This window comes from Schistocerca piceifrons, chromosome 10 (assembly GCF_021461385.2).
Source record: "Schistocerca piceifrons isolate TAMUIC-IGC-003096 chromosome 10, iqSchPice1.1, whole genome shotgun sequence".
Taxonomy (NCBI): domain Eukaryota; kingdom Metazoa; phylum Arthropoda; class Insecta; order Orthoptera; family Acrididae; genus Schistocerca; species Schistocerca piceifrons.
Genome location: NC_060147.1, coordinates 30,110,327 through 30,132,483, shown reverse-complemented (window position 1 = coordinate 30,132,483; position 22,157 = coordinate 30,110,327). Strand labels below are relative to the sequence as shown.

The 22,157-nt window shown below is 46.8% G+C and overlaps 3 non-coding genes across 3 annotated transcripts; 1 reads left to right on the top strand and 2 right to left on the bottom strand.

Moving 5' to 3' along the window:
* Nucleotides 1-444: 444 nt before the first annotated feature.
* Trnar-ucu lies at nucleotides 445-518 on the bottom strand. The gene has a single exon. It is a non-coding gene; the product is annotated as a tRNA-Arg (tRNA).
* Nucleotides 519-16,259: 15,741 nt separating this feature from the next.
* Trnat-ugu lies at nucleotides 16,260-16,342 on the top strand. Its single transcript has one exon. It is a non-coding gene; the product is annotated as a tRNA-Thr (tRNA).
* Nucleotides 16,343-21,870: 5,528 nt separating this feature from the next.
* On the bottom strand, nucleotides 21,871-21,944 carry Trnat-ugu. Its single transcript has one exon. It is a non-coding gene; the product is annotated as a tRNA-Thr (tRNA).
* Between the last annotated feature and the right edge of the window lie 213 nt (nucleotides 21,945-22,157).

The following is a 22,157-nucleotide window of genomic DNA, read 5'->3' as shown; positions in this document are numbered from 1 at the left end:
CGCCACCTTACTGGGAAGCCCTACATACCCCCGTGGTACCTTCTCTGCTGGGCGACATCACAGCCGACACCTTATAACACTTCTGTCTGCTGCTGCTACTACTACACCATGACCTCAAAGCTGAAGGCAGTTCGTATAATTAAATTATTCTTGTTACAGCAATTATGGTAGAAAGCAACAGAGCAGTGTTACCCTCTGAGAGGAATTTTGTTATGCTGATCGCGTTGTACCTAACGGGGGTGGCTTATCGGAAGTGAAAGCCAGAATTACGTAAATATTTAAACAAAACAACCAATATTTTACCTATCTACACTGATCAAAGAATAAGAAAAACGGTCGCCAGCTTAATTAGGCAAGAGAATGATTGACATTCTTACAATGAAAAGAACACCCTTAGCTGCTTGCAGGCGTTGACATACGTCAACGGGGACAGATGAAAATGTGTGCCCCGACCGGGTCTCGAACCCGGGATCTCCTGCTTAGATGGCAGACGCTCTATCCATCTGAGCCACCGAGGACACAGAGAATAGCGCGACTGCAGGAATTTATCTCTGTGTCCTCGGTGGCACAGATGGATAGACCGACTGCCATGTAATCAGGAGATCCCGGGTTCGAGTCCCGGTCGGGGCACACTTCTTCATCTGACCCCGTTAACGTATGTCAACGCCTGTAAGCAGCTAAGGGTGTTCATTTCATTGTAATTTCATTCTAACGAGCTGCTTGGTCACCGACGGTATCTGTTCTTTCGGACATCTCCGAAAGAACAGGTACCATCTTAGTAAATATATATTGACATTCTTGTTCAAGAAAATAAGTATGAGTAACTTTAACGGGCAATCACAACCTATACTTTGCCACACGCGAGTGCAATGAACTCTGACACCTGCATATGTTCACGGTAAGATTTGAGCTGACAGAGCAGAGTAAACTATTTGCATAAATATAACAGATAACAATACACACTATTACTTTCAGGTCTTATGCAAACTGAATGATCTTTACAACATTACTACTAATATTCACTGTAGAATCATAAATTGGACACAGCTTCAGTATTACTTTTCAAACATTTTCCTAACTGACGTAAAATTGTAAATGTATTTCACTGCAAACTTATAAACTGGTCATAGGTTAAGTCTCTCTCAGCTAAATACCTTTTTATTTAGAATAAAAATTTAAGGCTGGCCGAAGTGGCCGAGCGGTTCTAGGCGCTGCAGTCTGGAAGCGCGAGACCGCTACGGTCGCAGGTTCGAATCCTGCCTCGGGCATGGATGTGTGTGATGCCCTTAGGTTAGTTAGGTTTACTTAGTTCTAAGTTCTAGGGGACTAATGACCTCAGAAGTTGAGTCCCATAGTGCTCAGAGCCATTTGAACACATCTTTATTCCTCGAAACAAATGTACAGTTTTCTCTTTAAAACAACGAATATCTATTCACGGCTGAGGGCCCAAGTAACTTCTCCCAGTAAGTTCAAATACTTCCTTCTAGAACACCAGAATTTAGAGAAACGGCTGAAAGCCTTACTTAAGTAAAATTCAATATCTTCTCGGTTGAAGGCTGAAGTAATATTTCAGATGAGCTAAGGAAATTATTTAGAAGCCAAGCACTTACAAATTTCGGCTAAAGGCCATATTAAGGAAAATTCAAATTAATTCTTGGGCTGAAAGCCCAATAAATTTTTTTTTTAACGTAATAAAAGAGAGGCTTTAAGGATAAACTTTTACACAGTACAACAAAAAACATCTTAAGAAAACTTTATCTTGTCTGCTGAAGGCCCAAACAATTACTCAAAGTAATCAAAGACAACTTGAAGATAAACATTTACAGAACACAGATGAAGGCCGTTTCAAGAATTCAAGATAAGGCTTACAGACAAGGATTTACATATTAAAGCCAGAGATTCCGAAACAAACGCGGCTGAAGGCCTAAATACAGAGCAATAACAATTTTAAATGAAACACGACTGAAGGCGCTGTCTTAAATTTGTTATGAAGTTCGGATGAAGGCCATAAACTAAACATAAAACAGACAATATTAATACACGGCTGAAGGCCTGGCACAGCACCTGTGACCAAATAATATGACAGTCACAAACAACAAACAGTGGTGCTCAGAAGTGCTCCAAGGGTCGGTCTGGGGTGGAGGCTCTAACGACACTTTAGGTGAGACAGGCAGCCAAGAGTAACACTCCCCGACTGAACTCAGGCCCGTCCCCGACTGCATTGCTGCTACATGCCGACTGCCCTCTCGACAGACGACGACCCGGAAATGCTATCGGTCGCTCCGAAGATGGTACGAGAGTCCACTTATCGATAAGCGCTGCTGCTGCCACTCACAGGCAGGTAAGGCAGGAAGTTAGTGATGCCAGTAAATGGAATAAGAAACGAGGCGGCAGTACCGTCAGAGAAGATGACAAACAGATGTCCAGCTGAGCAGGGAGGTATTTGATTGCTATCCGTCTATCGCCTCGAATGAGAGTGTCCGCACGTTCCAGCATCGCAGGAGTCGCAGTCGTGTGCGGCACGCCTGCCCGCCTGAGATCGGACAAGTTTGCGCAATCTTGTTGCGACGGTGACAGATGCCTCGCCCAACGACTCACCGTGCTTTTGTTTACTGCCCGGTAGCCATAGACATTCTCTAAGTGCCTATGAATATCTGCGATGCTCTAGCTTTCCCTCTAAAGAAAGTGACTGCGCTCTGCTTGGAAGGCACCACCGTCACAGACACCACCTTGAAGACCCCTGAATAACGCTGCCACCTGTGCGAGCTTCATAAAATTACAGCGGTGTGAAGCGGGAATATTCCACGATGTCGCACAACAAATTTCCCATGTTTTCAACAGAAACTGGCCGAGAAGAACAATGTGTTGCATTACTTATTGTACGTCCACCCGTATAAAGAGACAAGAGAACCCAACAATGCAATTTATAAAGAGACTAGAGAACCCAACGATGCAATTCCTAAATATCTGTGGCACCTCGGTGTAAGTCCTAACCTAGGGTATGCCTGGAAATTGTCTGAGAACGCACATTACGGCTCCTCGTTTCGACTTCGCCCCCTTTTGCAGGTATGGAAATTGTAATCTATACGTACGGCTCTATAAAGGCAAGTTGATACAAAAAATCTCGGAAAGTTCTTGACCAATTTACTTCAAATTTCTACACGATGGTTTAATAAACGTTCGAACGGACATAGGTTACAAAGTTTTTTAACACATAGATATAATCGAGATATACAGGGTAGTCCATTGATCGTGGCCGGGCCAAATATCTCACGAAATAAGCGTCAAACGAAAAAACTACAAAGAACGAAACTCGTCTAGCTTGAAGGGGAAACCAGTTGGTGCTATGGTTGGCCCGCTAGATGGTGCTCCCATAGGTCAAACGGATATCAACTGCGTTTTTTAAAATAGGAACCCCCAATTTTATTACATATTGGTGTAGTAGTCTACGTAAAGAAACATGAATGTTTTAGTTGGACCACTTTTTTCGCTTTGTGATAGATGGCGCTGTAATACTTACAAACATATGGCTCACAATTTTAGACGAACAGTTGGTAACAGGTAGGTTTTTTAAATGAAAATACAGAACGTAGGTACGTTTGAACATTTTATTTCGATTGTTCCAATGTGATACATGTACCTTCGTGAACTTATTTCTGAGAACGCATGCTGTGCGTGATTACCTGTAAATACCACATTAATGCAATTAATGCTGAAAATAATGTCCGTCAACCTCAATGCATTTCGCAATACGTGTAACGACATTCCTTTCAACAGCGAGTAGTTCGCCTTCCTTAATGTTCGCACATGCATTGACAATGCGCCGACGCATGTTGTCAGGCGTTGTCGGTGGATCACGATAGCAAATATCCTTCAACTTTCCCCACAGGAAGAAATCAGAGGACGTCAGATCGGGTGAACGTGCTACGACGACCAATCCACCTGTCATGAAATATGCTATTCAATACCGCTTCAACCGCACGCGAGATTTGTGTCGGAAATCCATCATGTTGCAAGTACATCGCCATTCTGTCACGCCGTGAAACATCTTGTAGTAACATTGGTAGAACATTACGTAGGAAATCAGCATACGTTGAACCATTTAGATTGCCGTCGATAAAATGGGGGCCAATTATCCTTCCTCGCATAGTGCCGCACCATACATTAACATACATTAAGGTCGCTGATGTTCCACTTGTCGCAGCCATCGTGGATTTTCCGTTGCCTAATAGTGCATACTATGCCGGTTTACGTTACCGCTGTTGGTGAATGACGCTTCGTCGCTAAATAGAACGCGTGCAAAAAATCTGTCATCGTCCCGTAATTTCTCTTGTGCCCAATGGCAGAACTGTACACGACGTTCAGAGTCACCATGTAATTACTGGTGCATAGAAATATGGTACGGGTGCAATCGATGTTGATGTAGCATTCTCAACACCGACGTTTTTGAGATTCCCGATTCTCGCGCAATTTGTCTGCTACTGATGAGCGGATTAGCCGCGACAGCAGCTAAAACACCAACATGGGCATCATCATTTGTTGCATACTTTTCTAGCTCTTCCCTGCCCCCCCCCCCACCCAAATCCCTTGCATGATTCCAGATGCAAATACGCGGATATATATCAAACCTCTCTTCAACCAAAAATGGAACAGTGGAATGACATCTGCTCCGCTACTGCTCTCAATAATAAATTCCACGCAGTCAAGAAGACTACTGTTTCAGCTCCCCTCATAAGGAGTGCACTGTCTTATGCCGTCGTCACATCGATCATATTAGGCTCACCCATACTGTGGTTGTGGAGCCAGACTGGCGGTATCCCGTATATTGGTAAACTGTCCCCTTCTTCTGGCCCTTCGTACTAAGTATAGCTTTCCAGATTCCTTTCTGGCATCGTTACGCCGCGAGAAGTTGAAAAATCACTTGCAGATTCCTTGTCTTTGATATTGTCAGAGGATTAAAGGATGGGTGATCTGTGCTTTAGTTTCCTACACGAAAATGTTTTTTATTATCAGTTACAAAACTTTGCTTTGCTGCTGGAGCGGGGGCAGGATGATGGAGGTTGGGGCCGCACCTCGTGTTTTCTAGGTCTAGGACTCATGACTATTCTCAGCATAGACCGCTCTTTTATCCTTCCAGTTTTTAGATTTGGCCTACCCTTTAATGCCTCCTACTACGTGTTTTTTTAACTCCCTCGCTTTATAGTTTGACCCCCCTTGACTGGTTCCGCCCACTTTTAGCGCACCCTCTGTCTTACGAAAGTGGCTTTTGAGTCCCTAAACTCCCCACTCAGTCAATCAGTCGATCAATCAATCAATCGCGGTCTCTCTTTCTCTCTCTCTCTCTCTCTCTCTCTCTCTCTCTCTCTCTCTCTCTCTTCAGCAATGGTATTCTTCCTTAATGGATTGTACCCCTGTTCCTCTCCATCGAAGTATTGTACCAGATAATTATTAGCACATTTCGTGATCACCCCTGGCGCGACGTGAGTGCCGAATGCAGAGAAACACCCTCACACGTACCACCGATGCGGCTTTGCGGCTGAGCGCCTTGCCTGCAGGCAGCCCCGCATCGCACAGAGCGCCTTCAGACTCTGCTGCCTAGCGCATCGCTGCGGGCCTTATGAGAGACGGGGAACGCGCCACACACTGCTCTCGGCTCTTAACGAAGCGGCATCTCGCCGTAATGAAAGACAAACACGCCGCCTGCAAGAAACACACGGCGCACCGGGTTTTCCAGCCGCTCTGACAGAATACGTAGAATACCCCCCACCCCCGTCACGAGCTGCCATATCGGCTAGCTTCACACACCCCCTGCTCTTCTCTTCATAGAGTCGTCACCTGGTGACGCTCATAAAGATTACTCTGAGGCACCGTCCTCTAGTCTCAGCCACGGGAATGATACTCTTGTACACTGACACAAAAAAACTGGAGAACCCAGAAGCGGAAGAGGGTACGAAATTAAACTCACGGTTGGAGAGAGCAAGATACTACACTCCTGGAAATTGAAATAATAACACCGTGAATTCATTGTCCCAGGAAGGGGAAACTTTATTGACACATTCCTGGGGTCAGATACATCACATGATCACACTGACAGAACCACAGGCACATAGACACAGGCAACAGAGCATGCACAATGTCGGCACTAGTACAGTGTATATCCACCTTTCGCAGCAATGCAGGCTGCTATTCTCCCATGGAGACGATCGTAGAGATGCTGGATGTAGTCCTGTGGAACGGCTTGCCATGCCTTTTCCACCTGGCGCCTCAGTTGGACCAGCGTTCGTGCTCGACGTGCAGACCGCGTGAGACGACGCTTCATCCAGTCCCAAACATGCTCAATGGGGGACAGATCCGGAGATCTTGCTGGCCAGGGTAGTTGACTTACACCTTCTAGAGCACGTTGGGTGGCACGGGATACATGCGGACGTGCATTGTCCTGTTGGAACAGCAAGTTCCCTTGCCGGTCTAGGAATGGTAGAACGATGGGTTCGATGACGGTTTGGATGTACCGTGCACTATTCAGTGTCCCCTCGACGATCACCAGTGGTGTACGGCCAGTGTAGGAGATCGCTCCCCACACCATGATGCCGGGTGTTGGCCCTGTGTGCCTCGGTCGGATGCAGTCCTGATTGTGGCGCTCACCTGCACGGCGCCAAACACGCATACGACCATCATTGGCACCAAGGCGGAAGCGACTCTCATCGCTGAAGACGACACGTCTCCATTCGTCCCTCCATTCACGCCTGTCGCGACACCACTGGAGGCGGGCTGCACGATGTTGGGGCGTGAGCGGAAGACGGCCTAACGGTGTGCGGGACCGTAGCCCAGCTTCATGGAGACGGTTGCGAATGGTCCTCGCCGATACCCCAGGAGCAACAGTGTCCCTAATTTGCTGGGAAGTGGCGGTGCGGTCCCCTATGGCACTGCGTAGGATCCTACGGTCTTGGCGTGCATCCGTGCGTCGCTGCGGTCCGGTCCCAGGTCGACGGGCACGTGCACCTTCCGCCGACCACTGGCGACAACATCGATGTACTGTGGAGACCTCACGCCCCACGTGTTGAGCAATTCGGCGGTACGTCCACCCGGCCTCCCGCATGCCCACTATACGCCCTCGCTCAAAGTCCGTCAACTGCACATACGTTTCACGTCCACGCTGTCGCGGCATGCTACCAGTGTTAAAGACTGCGATGGAGCTCCGTATGCCACGGCAAACTGGCTGACACTGACGGCGGCGGTGCACAAATGCTGCGCAGCTAGCGCCATTCGACGGCCAACACCGCGGTTCCTGGTGTGTCCGCTGTGCCGTGCGTGTGATCATTGCTTGTACAGCCCTCTCGCAGTGTCCGGAGCAAGTATGGTGGGTCTGACACACCGGTGTCAATGTGTTCTTTTTTCCATTTCCATGAGTGTATATTTCAGTGATTACAAAATCGAATCAAATGTAGAAAGAACTCGTATCAGCGAGACGTTGTGACCCCTCTGGCCTGGATTAAGGTGAGGCAGGTGTCATAAAGATGTTGTATCTTCTCCTGACACATGCCGGCCCACAAACGTTGTAACTCGTTGTCGATATCTTCGATTCTGGAACTGCGACAGATTTAGTAACCGAGTGGGTCCCTCATGTACTATCGCGCACAAATCTGGGAATCTTGCTGGCCGTGGGGTAGATCAACATAACACACAGTTCATGGAGACACTGCCATGCGTGGACGAGCGTTGTCCTGTTGAAAAATGGCACCACGATATTGTAGCGGTATAGGTAACATATGACGACTTAGGAGCCCCATGATGTACAGTTTCGCCGTCGGACTTCCCTCGCTCACTACCAGCTGCTACCTCGTATGTGGTGACTCCTCATACCATGACGCCAGGAGTAAAATCGCTGTACCTTTCCAAAGTACGCCTTTAACGATATGCCTGGTGCACATTATGGCGATCCTCCTTTATGGTTGTCAGAAGTAGGACTGGTTGGTTGGTTGTTTTGGGGAAGGAGACCAGACAGCGAGGTCATCGGTCTCATCGGATTAGGGAAGGACGAAGAAGGAAGTCGGCCGTGCTCTTTGAAAGGAACCATCCCGGCATTTGCCTGGAGCGATTTAGGGAAATCACGGAAAACCTAAATCAGGATGGCCGGACGCGGGATTGAACCGTCGTCCTCCCGAATGCGAGTCCAGTGTCTAACCGCTGCGCCACCTCGCTCGGTGAGAAGTAGGACTGTAGATATTTTTAGAAATATCGGGAAATAAATCGAAACTGTCGTTATCGGCTCTCGATGCATCGGTAAAATGTATCGATATATCGACGGAAGAAATAATGACGTACTGGCCCATAGAAACATCGACTTCACATTGTAAATATACTGCCTGTTTTATAGCTGTACATTTAAGTGTTGATTTATTATTAGCTAATCTGTACATCAGCAGACTAGCAGTATCCCCTTTGGAGCAAGAAATAAAACCATGCACCTTTGCACTTAGCGATAACCACTTTTCTAACTACGGTAACTGCATGTAAGTGGCGCAATGAAAAGTGTCGTTTGATTTCGTCACATATCAGATTCGTCTGCAACACTTCATGTCAACTTCCCTCTTTTTCATTTCTAGCAGTCGTAGTGTTGAAATTGCGTCGTGAAGATAAACGTTGCAGTTTCTGCTGGTAACGCCAAGTTCCGGTCACGTCAGCATTTCCTCTCGCACGTCTTCTCCGTCCACTGCAAAGAACAATCTTGTCATTCAGAGTTTTGATCATTTTCAGCTACTGTTTTTGAAGAATGCCGGTGCGAAGAAATAGTACTCTAGTTGCGTTAAAATTGGTTTCTCAACGCAACTGATGTATTAATTCTTCATATTGGAAATGTTGGTATTTCAGTCACACCGCGATCCCCAGTGCAGTCGGACTACTACTTTTGTGCCAACGTTACTTGCTTCGCGCAGTCAAGAGAGAAAGACTGGACGTGATGAAAGCTCAAAAAGTAGTAAGACTCCTTCACACAGTGAAAGTAAAATAATGTTGTACTACAATATCAAAATAAGAACTTCAATAATGTTGCTTAAATTGTGATAAAATAAAATATAAAATAAAAATAAAGCATTTGATATTGCCATTTCCATATCGGTGGGAAGATGTCGCCGATATATATCGATATTTCTTGGAAAAATACCGTTTTGTCGACAGATTGATATTTTATCAACCGCACTAGAAGTGTACTATCTGAACCTTGATGACGGCTATGTCCGCCCTCATCTTCCCATGCACTCCAACATCCGAATGCGCCACAAATCTGAGTATTGCACAATTCGACCAGCCGGCCAAATGGAGACTCAAAAAGAAACTCTTTTCAAACTCTGTCAGGTGCTGATAAGTCTATCTCACACGAATCGCTGGCATCTCAGTTTTCACTCAGGCCATTTTAGTACCCAAGAAGGCCCAGTAACAGAACTAAACGTGAGCAATACCAACGGCCTGTTGCTGCTTTCCTAATTCTAACAGAAAACTGCAACGCTGACACTTTTCGTTTCACTATATGGCGCGTACGTGTAGGAAGTTACATTGACGACAATGCCTATGTTCTGGGTGCTTAACTTTTTTTGTTAGGCGGTGTTATTGTATCACCAAACCTATTTATTGAGCGTATTGTAATTCCAGAAGGTGTTTGTCGCGCTTGGGCAACGGCCTTGCCGCAATGGATACACCGGTTCCAGTCAGATCAGCGAAGTTAAGCGCTGTCGGGCGTGGCCGGCACTTGGATGGGTGACCATCCAGCCGCCAAGTGTTGTTGTCAATTTTCGGGGTGCACTCAGCCTCGTGATACCAACTGAGGAGCTACTCGACCGAACAGTAGCGGCTCCGGTCACAGAAAACCATCGTAACGGCCGGGAAAGCGGTGTGCTGACCAGACGCCCCTCCTATCCGCATCCTCACCTGAGGATGACACGGCGGTCGGATGGTCCCGATGGGCCACCTGTGGCCTGAAGACGGAGTGCTTTTTGTTGCGCTTACATACTTCTGTTATCGCGTCACGTGTCCGCAGAGCCACCAGACATCCAATGTCGCGGTGGGCAGTGGTTATTATGTTCTGGCTTATAAGTGTACACCCTAATCGCGTTCTCCCACTCTTTATGTCCATCCCCCTCCCCCCCCACCCCCCACCACCACCGCAGTCCATCTACTCTTCACCCTGTCTCTGACCTTGAGGGCTGTTCCCTGTTGCTGCCAACGAAAGCTTGATAGTGAACCCACTTAAAATGAATGGCTAAATCTGTTGGGATCATTGGTATATGCGATATGTGAATGACGTCTGCAGCTGTTGGATCTGTGAAGACTGTAGCTTCACTAATAGTAGTTCGCATAATTTTAACATGCGAACTGGTAGCATTACGAAGTTTGATACGATTGATATTCTGTAGTAGTATTCTAATTATCAGCCTTTGTTTCTGATAAAATCGACTGCGAGAAAAAAAAAAAAAAACAGCAGATAGTTCTGAATACAATTTTTGGATGTAGAAGGGGGAAGAATATATATATATGGGAGAAATAGTTTGCCTGGTTAAATGCTCCGCTATTACAGCTTTTTTTCGCAGTGCAGCACAGCATTTTCTTTCTCACAGTCGATTGTAATGAAAAAACATGTACAATATCTCACGAAATAAGCATCAAGCGTCAAAACTACATAGAACGAAACTCGTCTAGCTTGAAGGGGGAAACCAGATGGCGCTATGGTTGGCCCGCTAGATGGTGCTGCCATAGGTCAAAATAGGAACCCCCATTTTTATTACATATTCGAGTAGTACGTTAAGAAATATGAATGTTTTAGTTGGACCACTTTTTTCGCTTTGTGATAGATTGTGCTGTAATAATCGTAAGCGTGTAAGTACGTGGTATCACGTAATATTCCGCCAGTGCGGACGGTATTTGATTCGTGATACATTACCCGCGTTAAAACGGACCGTTCACCAACTGCGGAAAAGGTCGATATCGTGTTGATGTATGGCTATTGTGATCAAAATGCCCAACGGGCGTGTGCTGTGTATGCTGCGCGGTATCCTGGACGACATCATCCAAGTGTCCGGACCGTTCGCCAGATAGTTACGTTATTTAAGGACACAGGAAGTGTTTAGCCACATGTGGAACGTCAACCACGTTCCTGCGTACTCAACCTGGAGGGGAAGTCCACAATCGTTTAAGTCCGCAACAGTACAGTGCCTAATCGCTCTAACTATAAACTCTCTTGAGAGCAAAGACAGCAAGTCCGTCTGTACCAACAAAGCTGATACTGAGCGACCGTCACACACGGGCGCTCACAATGGAAGACCCTTCCTCGTCTCTCCACCGCTGGCCTCCCAGAAAAGCACGGCTCCCCACCTGAAAACGAATCATATTCCCGAAACCACGGAATATTCTCCATCTCTAGATATTCTTCCGAACGCCGAACAACCATATTTTAGTATTTTGTCGTCCAGCTCGGAAAGTTTGCGAGGAAAAACCTATACTCGTACAATGGTACGCTTCTGAGTACAAATCCTTGGAAATAACCCAGCCTGCATGGTTTCCGAGGTGACGCTTCCTCGTTCCTTTCAGCTGCGCCCAAGATTTTTGTAGTTTACAAAGTATAATCCTTCACATCTGGCAACAAACCGGCCGGTCGCGACTCTATTGTGCCCCAGCGCTCAGGTGTCCCAACGTCCGCCTTGCTACTACCTGTGTTTAAGCAGGACCAACACACCTGTGTGGGCCTTCCACCCAGGGCTTGAGTTCTGAGTGCCTTTTTCATTTCCACTGTCGCTCCAACCTCTACTAGTATGATAATAAAGACACTCCATCACCATTCCTGTAATAAGCGTTAGCAATTATTTCCGAAGTGTACGTGATAATGTCAGTTCTTCTCCTTCTTTCTTTTGCTTGTGTCTTGTTCCCGCAATGGTGCAGGGTCAGCATGGTAAATTGGAATAGGCAAGGTTAATTTAAGGATGGCCAGATGCCCATCCTGCCACCACCCCACAACCCCTGGGGCGGAATTAGTGTACCCCAACAGTCTAGTGTAATCCATGGAATAGTGCGAATGTGTTCAGATGTCTGCGAGCCGTGCACCTGAGGCGGAACGTGGGGACCAGCCCGGCATTCACCTAGTGGGATGTGGAAAACCGCCTAAAAACCACATCCAGACTGGCCGGCACACCAGCCTCCGTCGTTAAGCCGCCGGGCGAATTCGATCCAGGGACGGCGCGCCTACCTGAGTCCAGGAAGCAGCGCATTAGCGCTCTTAGCTAATCTGGCTGGTGTATGTGACAATGTCAGTCTCCTTTATATATTCATATATACGATGTACAGCCTATCACATGATACCTAATTGTTTATAATATTACTTGAAAATATAGCTCTTCAGTTGCACAGATAAAAAATTTTCAACTTTACCTAGGTTTCAACTGCTCTAAGGCAGCCTTCATCAGAAGTAAAAAAAATTTTACATTACAGAGTTTTGGAATAATATAAAAATTATTAAATTAAACATATGTAATAAAGTTGCATCATAGCTAACTGCTACGGTACAGTAGACAAAGAAAGCATACTTACATAGAGTAAATAGTTATGAAATGGTTTAGAGCAACAGTGCTCACGTTAAAGATAACAATATATTTGTACATTATAAAATTTTCCTAGGAATGCACAACTTGATTAAGACGCGCCGCTATGGGTCGCGTGTGCGGCCGGCACTGTAAGCAGCATCAGACCGACGGGCGCGCGCGCCGTCGATGTTAGCAAGTCGGCACCTTGTACCGCGCCATCTAGTATTGAATGCTTGTAATTTACAGTGACAACAGCTGTCAGAAGCATTGGAACAGGAGTGCACGTAATGTGCTGATTACATTATCTCAGATAGTATGTAACAGATCGAAAGTTGAACAAAATATTATACTGTAAAACAGGTAGAGAGAGAACAATATTTAAGGCTACAGTACGGGAAGCATAATAGCAATATTCCGCGTTAAGTGATTTTAAGCAAGGGCTTTACACCATCAAAGAAATTTTTATCACGTAATTGTAATTGCTCATTGAGCCTGATGAAGGCTGCGTTAGAGCAGTTGAAACCTAGGTACAGTTGAAAATTTTTTTCCTGTCCAACCGAAGAGCTGTATTTTCAAGTAATATTATAAATTTCGTCTACGGTTGCTGCATTATCGGCCATGTTCAAAATTGTAATACCTAATTGTGTTCATAGATCATGGCAAAGTATGTGCTTGTAAGATATGAAATTGTAGTCGCCTTACACAGGTACTGTCTGTATGAACATAGATTCAACATACCAGACAGTGATTCACATATTCACCTAATTCTTTTCAACAGTGTTTATGCTAGACTGCGAATTTCATGTTAGTGGGATTCTCTCAAAGCTTAGGTTTAGCAGCCGAAATGACATGCTTTAGCAGCCGAGAATCTTTTATCCTCTATTTCTTTAACATTGCCTGCAGTGCCATTTGAGCACTGTCAGACTGTTTTGGCTTGTTAGCGGCACCACCGTGTTATACGCCGGCGCTGCGCCTTTTGGAAGACAAAACACGTCGGGATCAGTCTGGCAACATCAACACAGCGTGTACGAAGTCCAAAGTTGGCGGCACTGTGGCAGGGGCTGTAATTCCGCCGCCTGTTTCGGCTCGCCTCGCGAATGTCGCGACGTCCGCTCCCGCCTCTCCATCTGACGGAGAAACACCTCAGGGTGGGAGGTTTTGCCGCCGCGGACGAGTGTTTCGATCGGTGTTGTGGTGCTACTGCCGCGGCTGCGGCGGCGCAGGCGGGCGCGCCTGTTATTACCGCTGAGAAAATAAACACCGCCTTCTTGGCGAGTGTTTGCCCGCGAGTTGCCCGCGCGCTAACTAACTGGCGGAGCGCGAGATGAATTTAGCGGGCTGTTTACTCAGACACAGTGGTTTTAGAGCGGGGGGAGGGGGTGGCGTGGGTGGGGCTGGGGGCGGGGGCGGCTTAGCGTCAACAAATAGGTCACGGCCCCGCCGCGGTTCACCGCGGATGAGGCGCCGTGCGGTTAGCGAGCGGTTAGCAGCCAGGCGCCGCGGGCTGTTCTCCACTGTGCGTCGGCAGCTGGACGAGGCCCGCACCGGTGGGGTTGACTTTTGAAAGCTTCTACTGTATATGGTGATTTAGTTGAAGATCCCAGGTATCACACCCTGCACCTATTCACCACGGTGAGCCCTTGTCAGCGAGCAACTGATGAAAATACGCTACTGGCCATTAAAATTTCTACACCACGAGGATGATCTGTTACAGATGCGAAATTTAACCGACAGGAACAAGATGCTGTGATATGCAAATGATTAGCTTTTCAGAGCATTCACACAAGGTTGGCGCCGGTGGCGACACCTACAACGTGCTGACACGAGGAAAGTATCCAAACGATTTCTCATACACAAACAGCAGTTGACCGGCATTGCCTGGTGAAACGTTGTTGTGAAGCCTCGTGTAAGGAGGAGAAATGCGTACCATCACGTTTCCGACATTTATAAATGACTGTTAGCAGAATATGGTATCGGTGGGTTCAGGAGGGTAATACGGAACGCCGTGCTGGATCCCAAAGGCCTCGTATCACTAGCAGTCGAGATGAGAGGCATCTTATCCGCATGGCTGTAACGGATCGTGCAGCCACGTCTCGATCCCTGAGTGTACAGATGGGGACGTTTGCAAGACAACAACCATCTGCACGAATAGTTAGACGACGTTTGCAGCAGAACGAACCATCAGCTCGGAGACCACGGCTGCGGTTACCCTTGACGCTGCATCACAAACAGGAGCGGCTGCGATGCTGTACTCGACGACGAACCTGGGTGCACGAATGGCAAAACGTCATTTTTCGGATGAATCCAGGCTCTGTTTACAGCATCATGATAGTCGCATCCGTGTTTGGCGGCATCGCGGTGAACGAACATTGGAAGCGTGTATTCGTCATCGCCATATTGGCGTATCACCCGGCGTGATGGTATGGGGTGCCATTGGTTACACGTCCCGGTCACCTCTTGTTCGCATTGACGGCACTTTGAACAGTGGTTACATTTCAAATGGTTACGACCCGTGGCTCTACCCTTGATTCGATCCCTGCGAAACCCTACATTTCAGCAGAATAATGCACGACCGAATGCTTCAGGTCCTGTACGGGCCTTTCTGGATACAGAAAATGTTCGACTGCTGCCCTGGCCAGCACATTCTCCAGATCTCTCACCAATTGAAAACGTCTGGTCAATGGTGTCCGAGCAACTGGCTCGTCACAATACGCCAGTCACTACTCTTGGTGAACTGTGGTATCGTGTTGAAGCTGCATGGGCAGCTGTACCTGTACACGCCATCCAAGCTCTGTTTGACTCAATGTCCAGGCGTATCAAGGCCGTTATTACGGCCACAGGTGATTGTTTTGGGTACTGATTTCTCAGGATCTATGCACCCAAATTGCGTGAAAATGTAATCACGTGTCAGTTCTAGTATAATATATTTGTCCAATGAATACCGGTTTACCATCTACATTTCTTCATGGTATAGCAATTTTAATAGCCAGTAGTGTAATATTTCGGATTTTTGCGTTACGCTCAGTAACATTAAAGAAGTATTGTTGTGTTGACTGGTTACATAGTGTATACGATATTGGTTAGGAGCATGTGAATTTCTCGTGGAGAGGGTATGGGTTGGAGCACCAAGCCCTAACAGTGCCCTGGAAAGGCCGCATTACTTCTGCGGTGCGTTTCCGACCCTGACGATCCCCACAACTTGGTTGGTTGAATAAAGGGACCAAACTGCTAGGTCATCAGTCCCTTTTTCCTCGAATAGACAGGTCTACATGGCTATAGATCAGAGATAGACTACCATGTAAACCCCATAGGAAGAAAACCACAAAGTCTGCGAAAGGTCAACAAGGCGTGATGAGGGACAAAAAGGAGTATCTCAACGCCTGTTTGCAGCTAGGGTGTCCATTTAATTATCATTTCATTCCAGCAAAGCTGCATGGTCATCAACGGTAACTGTTCTTCGGGAACAGATACTACCGTAATATTAGTTAAAATATGGCTTCCCGGCCATTGATCATCTTGTGCGAATGCACACGCTATGCCTGAACTCGTACGGGACTTGGTAGATAAATCTGCCACGAGTAATGAGTATCATGGGCAAACATCTATTAGGCGCACTACGAATGTAGTGGTGCGGACATGTTGGGAATGTGGGTCTCACCGGGAGCGTGCAAGGGATAAGTCCCTGCAGTCGCACTATCCTCTGTGCCCGCGGTGGCTCAGATGGGTAGAGCATCTGCCATGTAAGCAGGAGGTCCCGGGTTCGAGTCCCGGTCGGGGAACACATTTTCAACATGTTCCCAATGAAGTATATCAACGCCTGTTTGCAGCTAGGGTGTCCATATAATTATCATTTCAAAAAGGAGAAAAGGAGACGGAGGAATAAAGGCAGGCAAGGTGTCCCATCTACGGAGCAGCCAGAAGTCCCCGAAAGCATACATACCTCCACCTCACACCGACCTATGTTCGATGGGCCATGACCCGCCATAAACTGCAGTTTACATAACCCGGTGTGAGGTGGAGGTTACACCATTAAGTTAAGTAACGGTTTAGACTTCGTACACATGTACTGTTTGTGTGTTTTCCTATTTTTCGTTTATAAATGTATAGCTATGGTGATCGTTTAATCATTGACAAAGGTCTTCTTAGGCACTTGTGGGTTTTATTGTTCTGAAGAAGGTGTAGTTATCTACGCCGAAACCTAGGTTAACACTAGGTGCTTTTTTCGCAATCGAGGCGGGTTTCTAGTTTTTTAATATTCTAAAACTCATTTTCAGCCAGGTGATCGGATACTTTTGATCACATAGTGTACTTGTCAACATTCCGGCAGACACAACAACGGAGGATTGTGCACCAAACACATCGCAACACCTTCACATTTGCGTATGTGAACTGTGAACACATTAAGGACTCTTGCAACTCTCTGTATCGTCCCGCACCACAGCAACAGCCGAACTAGGGCATCACCGCCCTTTACGTGCACAGATATTCGCTATACGATATGAAGAGGTGGTTAGTGCCGTGTGAAACACAGTAGGCTCCCGATGTAAACAAGAAACTTGACTGACGTAATCACCGCTCGCACCCGGGCACTTCCACGCTCCGTGGCGAGAACGCACAATGCGAGAACGGGCCCGCGCCGTTATGAAGACGTCATCTGCGGGGAACTTCATCTGCAGCAGCCGACGCTGGGACAGGGTGGAGGAGGACGTTAACTTTAAGTGTCGCTAATTATGTTAACAAGTGCGCCAGATACGCGCCAACAATCCCCACTAATGTCTTTATTACTGGCGTCGCGAGCCGCTCTCCCCCCGCGCCACGTACGTGTTGCCGCACTGGCGCTGCACCGCAAGGGAGCGGGAAATTAAAACGGGGGACAAGGCTACAAATAATGAGCAAGCGCGCAACTTCTCCAAACAGACATAAAGGCATCTTTTTTACGATTTTTATAAGTGTCGCCCGACGTGGACGTCTCTGCGTGGTCTGGGGATTCACAGATGAGAATTCTGGAATTCATCGGCGAGGGGGCAGGAGGAGGGTGGGGGCGCCTCCTTTGTTGCAAAGTGTGGTGGGGAGGGGAGGGAGCGAGGCAACTGGATTGCTGGCGGCTCTGAGGTCTACGGAAGCGAGTAATAAAGAACAGGAAATAAGAGCTTGTAGCGGCGGGGAAGACGGTGATAGGGGGGGAAGTGCCGTTTGAAAAGACACAATAACGCCGCGCGGACGCGGAGATGGAAATAACAATAAAAGGCGGGAGGTTGCGCCGGCGCTGGCCAGGAATGAAAGAAAGAAATCAGCGGTGGCTCCGAGCTGTTTTGTCGCCTGCAAGGAGCGGAGCGGCTTTTATAGCCGGGATTATGCACCGCGGGCAGCGACAAGTGTCTCCAGACCCTAGCAATCACCAGCGCCGGCAGGGCAGAGCCGCGTCTCCTCTACCTACGGGCTGCCGTCTCGCTGCTCACTCTTCCCGTTTTCGCCCGGCCACAGATGCATAGTGCGCTCATTTGATACTCAAATGCAACACTAAAACTCGCTGTCAAAGTTCAGACAACATATCTGGAGAAGCCGTATGTGACTGCCAAGGAGGAGAGCAGGGAGAGATGGAAAGAATGTTAAGATCTGTAAAAGAAACAGAACTTGCAAGTGAAATAGGGGTGCAGAAGGAGAAGGAAGAGGGGTAAATAAGACAAAGATGTCAATGGAGGAGGAGGAGGAGGAGGAGGAGGAGGAGGAAGAAGAAGAAGAAGCAGGAGGAGGAGGAGGAGGAGGAGGAGGAAGAAGAAGAAGGAGGAGGAGGAGGAGAGGGAGGAGGAGGAGGAGAGGGAGGAGGAGGAGGAGAGGGAGGAGGAGGAGGAGAAGAGGAAGGAGGAGGAGGAGAAGAAGACAATGAAGACGACGACGATTACTACTATTGCAACAAAGAACGTTCATAAAACCAAGCATGCAGATGAGGATCAGGTATGGGAAATCGAAGAAGTGAGAAGGAGCAAATGTATAGAAGTCGAGGAGGAAGAACAGATGCAGCAATATCAGTAGGAGGAGGAGAAGAAGGAGGTGGAGGAGGAGGAAGAAGAAGGTGGAGGAGGAGGAGGAGAAGAAGGAGGTGGAGGAGAAGAAGAAGGAGGTCGAGGAGAAGAAGGAGGTGCAGGAGAAGAAAGAGGAGGTGGAGAAGAAGAAGGAGGAGGTGGAGGAGAAGAAGGAGGTGGAGGAGAAGAAGAAGGAGGTGGAGGAGAAGAAGAAGGAGGTGGAGGAGAAGAAGAAGGAGGTGGAGGAGGAGGAGGAGGAGAAGAAGAAGAAGGAGGAGGTGGAGGAGGAGGAGAAGAAGAATGAGGAGGAGGAGGAGAAGAAGGAGGTGGAGGTGGAGGAGAAGGAGGTGGAGGTGGAGGAGAAGGAGGTGGAGGTGGAGGTGGAGGAGAAGAAGAAGGAGGTGGAGGAGAAGAAGACGATGACGATGACGACGATTACTACTATTGCGACAAAGAACGTTCATAAAAACAAGCATGCAAAGGGAGATCAGATATGGGAAATCGAAGGAGCAAATGTGAAGAAGTTGAGGTGGGAAAACGTGAAAGTAAATGGGGAGGAAGAGGAGGAGGAGGAGGAGGAGGAGGAGGAGGAGGAGGAGGAGGAGGAGGAGGAGGAGCAGCAGCAGCAACAGCAGGACGACGATGACGACGAAAATTGTCGAAGTTTATGAAGAAGAGAGTGGAAAACGGATGGAAGTTCAGGGGGAAGAAAGAAAAACAGAATAAAGTCAAGAAGGAAGAGAGGGTGGAAAGGTGGACATCAATGAGGAAGGCAGGGCAATGAGGTGGAAGTAGAAACGGAGGAGGATGAGAGAGGAAACAAGTGGACATTGATGAGGAAGAGAAGGAATAAAGGGGTTATGTCGGGGAAGTGGTGTTCTTAATCTAATTACTGATCAAACGTCTGTATTCAATTCCAGACACGAAGAGTTCCAGTACCAGACCCCTATCTGCAAAACTGAGACCTTACCAGACAGTGATCTGTCCTTACGGGTGGCTATGATGGACTTTGGTCCAAAAAATCGATTTTTCAAAAATATTGCTTTCTTGATCTACACAGTTTAATCTGTGTTGTCTGTGAATCTTATCGTGATAGCAGCTTTAGAAACGACTTTAAATTGTTAAACTTATTAACTCTGCACTGGCGGCCACTGCCACCTTTTCCGTCATTTGGGGAAACTGCTTGCTTCAGTGGAATTTTTGTCAGTGTGAAGGCTATTTCCTTTCGATATCTTTGGCTGACATTTATATCTCTGGCTGACATTTATACTTTGCCGGAAAACTTTCTTGCATTGGTTTATTTACGTTTTGGCAATACTATCACATATTAGTAGGTGGAAGATTGAATTCGCAAACCTTTCCGTGGAAGTCAAGATATGTGTATAATGGGTGGTGCAAAAACTGTGTTTAGGAAACGGAGGTTCCATGGAAATCGGTTTACCAACAAAAAAGAGGAAGCAGCTCGAAATGAAGAACATAAGCTCTCAGCTTGGGATAGGAGAATTGTACAGTTGCGTGAATGATGTTGATAATGGATTCCACTGGATTCAGACTTGTTGATTTAGAGCTTCTCTGCCAGGCTATAAAGTTTTCATGTTCATGTGTTAGCTGTAGAAATACGGAATAGGGAGAATCTTTCAATCAGTGCAAAACTGATACCTTGCCGTACAGTAATCCGTCCTTAAGCCTTCTACCCAGCGGAAAGTGTGAACCTCGTAAGAGCAGGCATTCTTAAGAGACTAGAACTTAAGGAACGAAGGTCTCTAATAGAAGGGTATTGTTACCTCGAGGAACAGGAGACGATTAATATAGAAGACAAACGAAGCAAGAACTGTGTACGAAGACAGAAAGAATTTCGCACACCATCACGAGGAAAAGAAGACCATGTTCTACGGACGCATCCTTAGAATGGATCAAGTAAGGCTGGCAACAGATAAAGCAATTCCTCACTGCGGACAGTTGGCTTTGTTAGGAGTTCTAGGTAGCAATTGTGACACGCCACGACTTTCTTTGCCATTAATTCTAACTCTCTCTCTCTCTCTCTCTCTCTCTCTCTCTCTCTCTCTCTCTCTCTCTCTCTCTGTAAATATAATTCATCTTTCATCATTTTAAAAATAATTTTTTTTAAGAAAAGCCTTACATTCTATAATTTAGTTAGGTGATAATGTTAGTAATAATGTGCTGGAAAGGGGTGCTACAGACGGCCAGGTGGGGGGGGGGGGGGGGTGAATACTAGCAAATGTCCAACAGCACTCAAGGGTAATGCCCTAACAAAGGTTGGGAACAACTGTTAATTGAATGTAATTCTGAAATTATATTTAAAGGGGCACTTCTAACAGCTTTCCGCTTTAGACAGGTACAAAGGGATCTGGGAAAAACGAGAATACTCGAATCAGAGGTTTACGACAAAGCGACTTCCAGATTATATAGTTTTATGCGTGCCTGTTTCTCAACAACCGTATATAATTTTCAAACATAGGAGTTGTACAGCCAACCGGTTGCAAATAACTGTTAGGTACAATGAGCTATGTTTGCCTACTAAGGGTGTCTTGATCAAAACGAAATTTTCAGAAACCTTGAATTTACATTGCTACAAAGCAATGGTCAGAATTTAGAGCAGCATGCTCAAGTCAAAAATAAAATAAAGCACGTTCCAGCCTTGTCACATATGCCTAGCTAGGAATAACTTTCAAACCAAAATTACATACCATCATAGGTTTCCAGGACAGAATTAGACTTAATCATCGTGGACAGAGGAGGAAAAAGGGTTGCAGAGAAAAATGAATGAATACTGGAGAAGGATGAAGTCCAGAAGAAACAAAAAAAGACCCGAATCAAAGTGTGTTCTCAGTGACCAAGTGAAAAGAATAAAGAAAAAGTAAAAATCGTATTGTTAGGGGCTGGCAGGAATGTCTCATTACCTCCATCACAAATCAGGGTCTCGTAAGTGACGATTTTCTTCAGGATCCAGCCTATAAATCTGTGAGTCTTCTGATTTCCCTACAGCAAAATGTGTATTTTCAGAATTTTAAAATTTTAGAAAGAATTCTGTAATTGGAACACAGCGATCGGTATAAAATGCTAAAAGTCAAATAAGGACAGCTTCGATCTCGTTTTCGGATTTTTTATTTGTTAGCAGTCGGTTTCAGCTCTTTCCCCAGACGATCTTCAGGCTTCGGATCTCCTTCCATCTGGCGCCACCAACAGCTATAATTAGAATCATATTAATACCGTCAGCTGCCGACGGGCATTGATATATATGAACGGGGACAGATGAAAATGTGTGCCCCGACCGGGACTCGAACCCGGATCTCCTGTTTACATGGCAGACGCTCTATCCATCTGAGCCACCGAGGGCACAGAGGATAGCGCGACTGCAAGGACTATCTCGCGCACACCTCTCGCGAGACCCACATTCTCACGTATGTCCACACACTACATACGTAGTGTCCCACCCCAACACACTCATTACACTCTTACTAAGTCCCGTAAGAGTTCGGGGAATAAGTGTGCATCCGCAGAGAAGAAGAAAGTCATGGCCGGTGTTGCCAGAACTATATACTTGTACGGA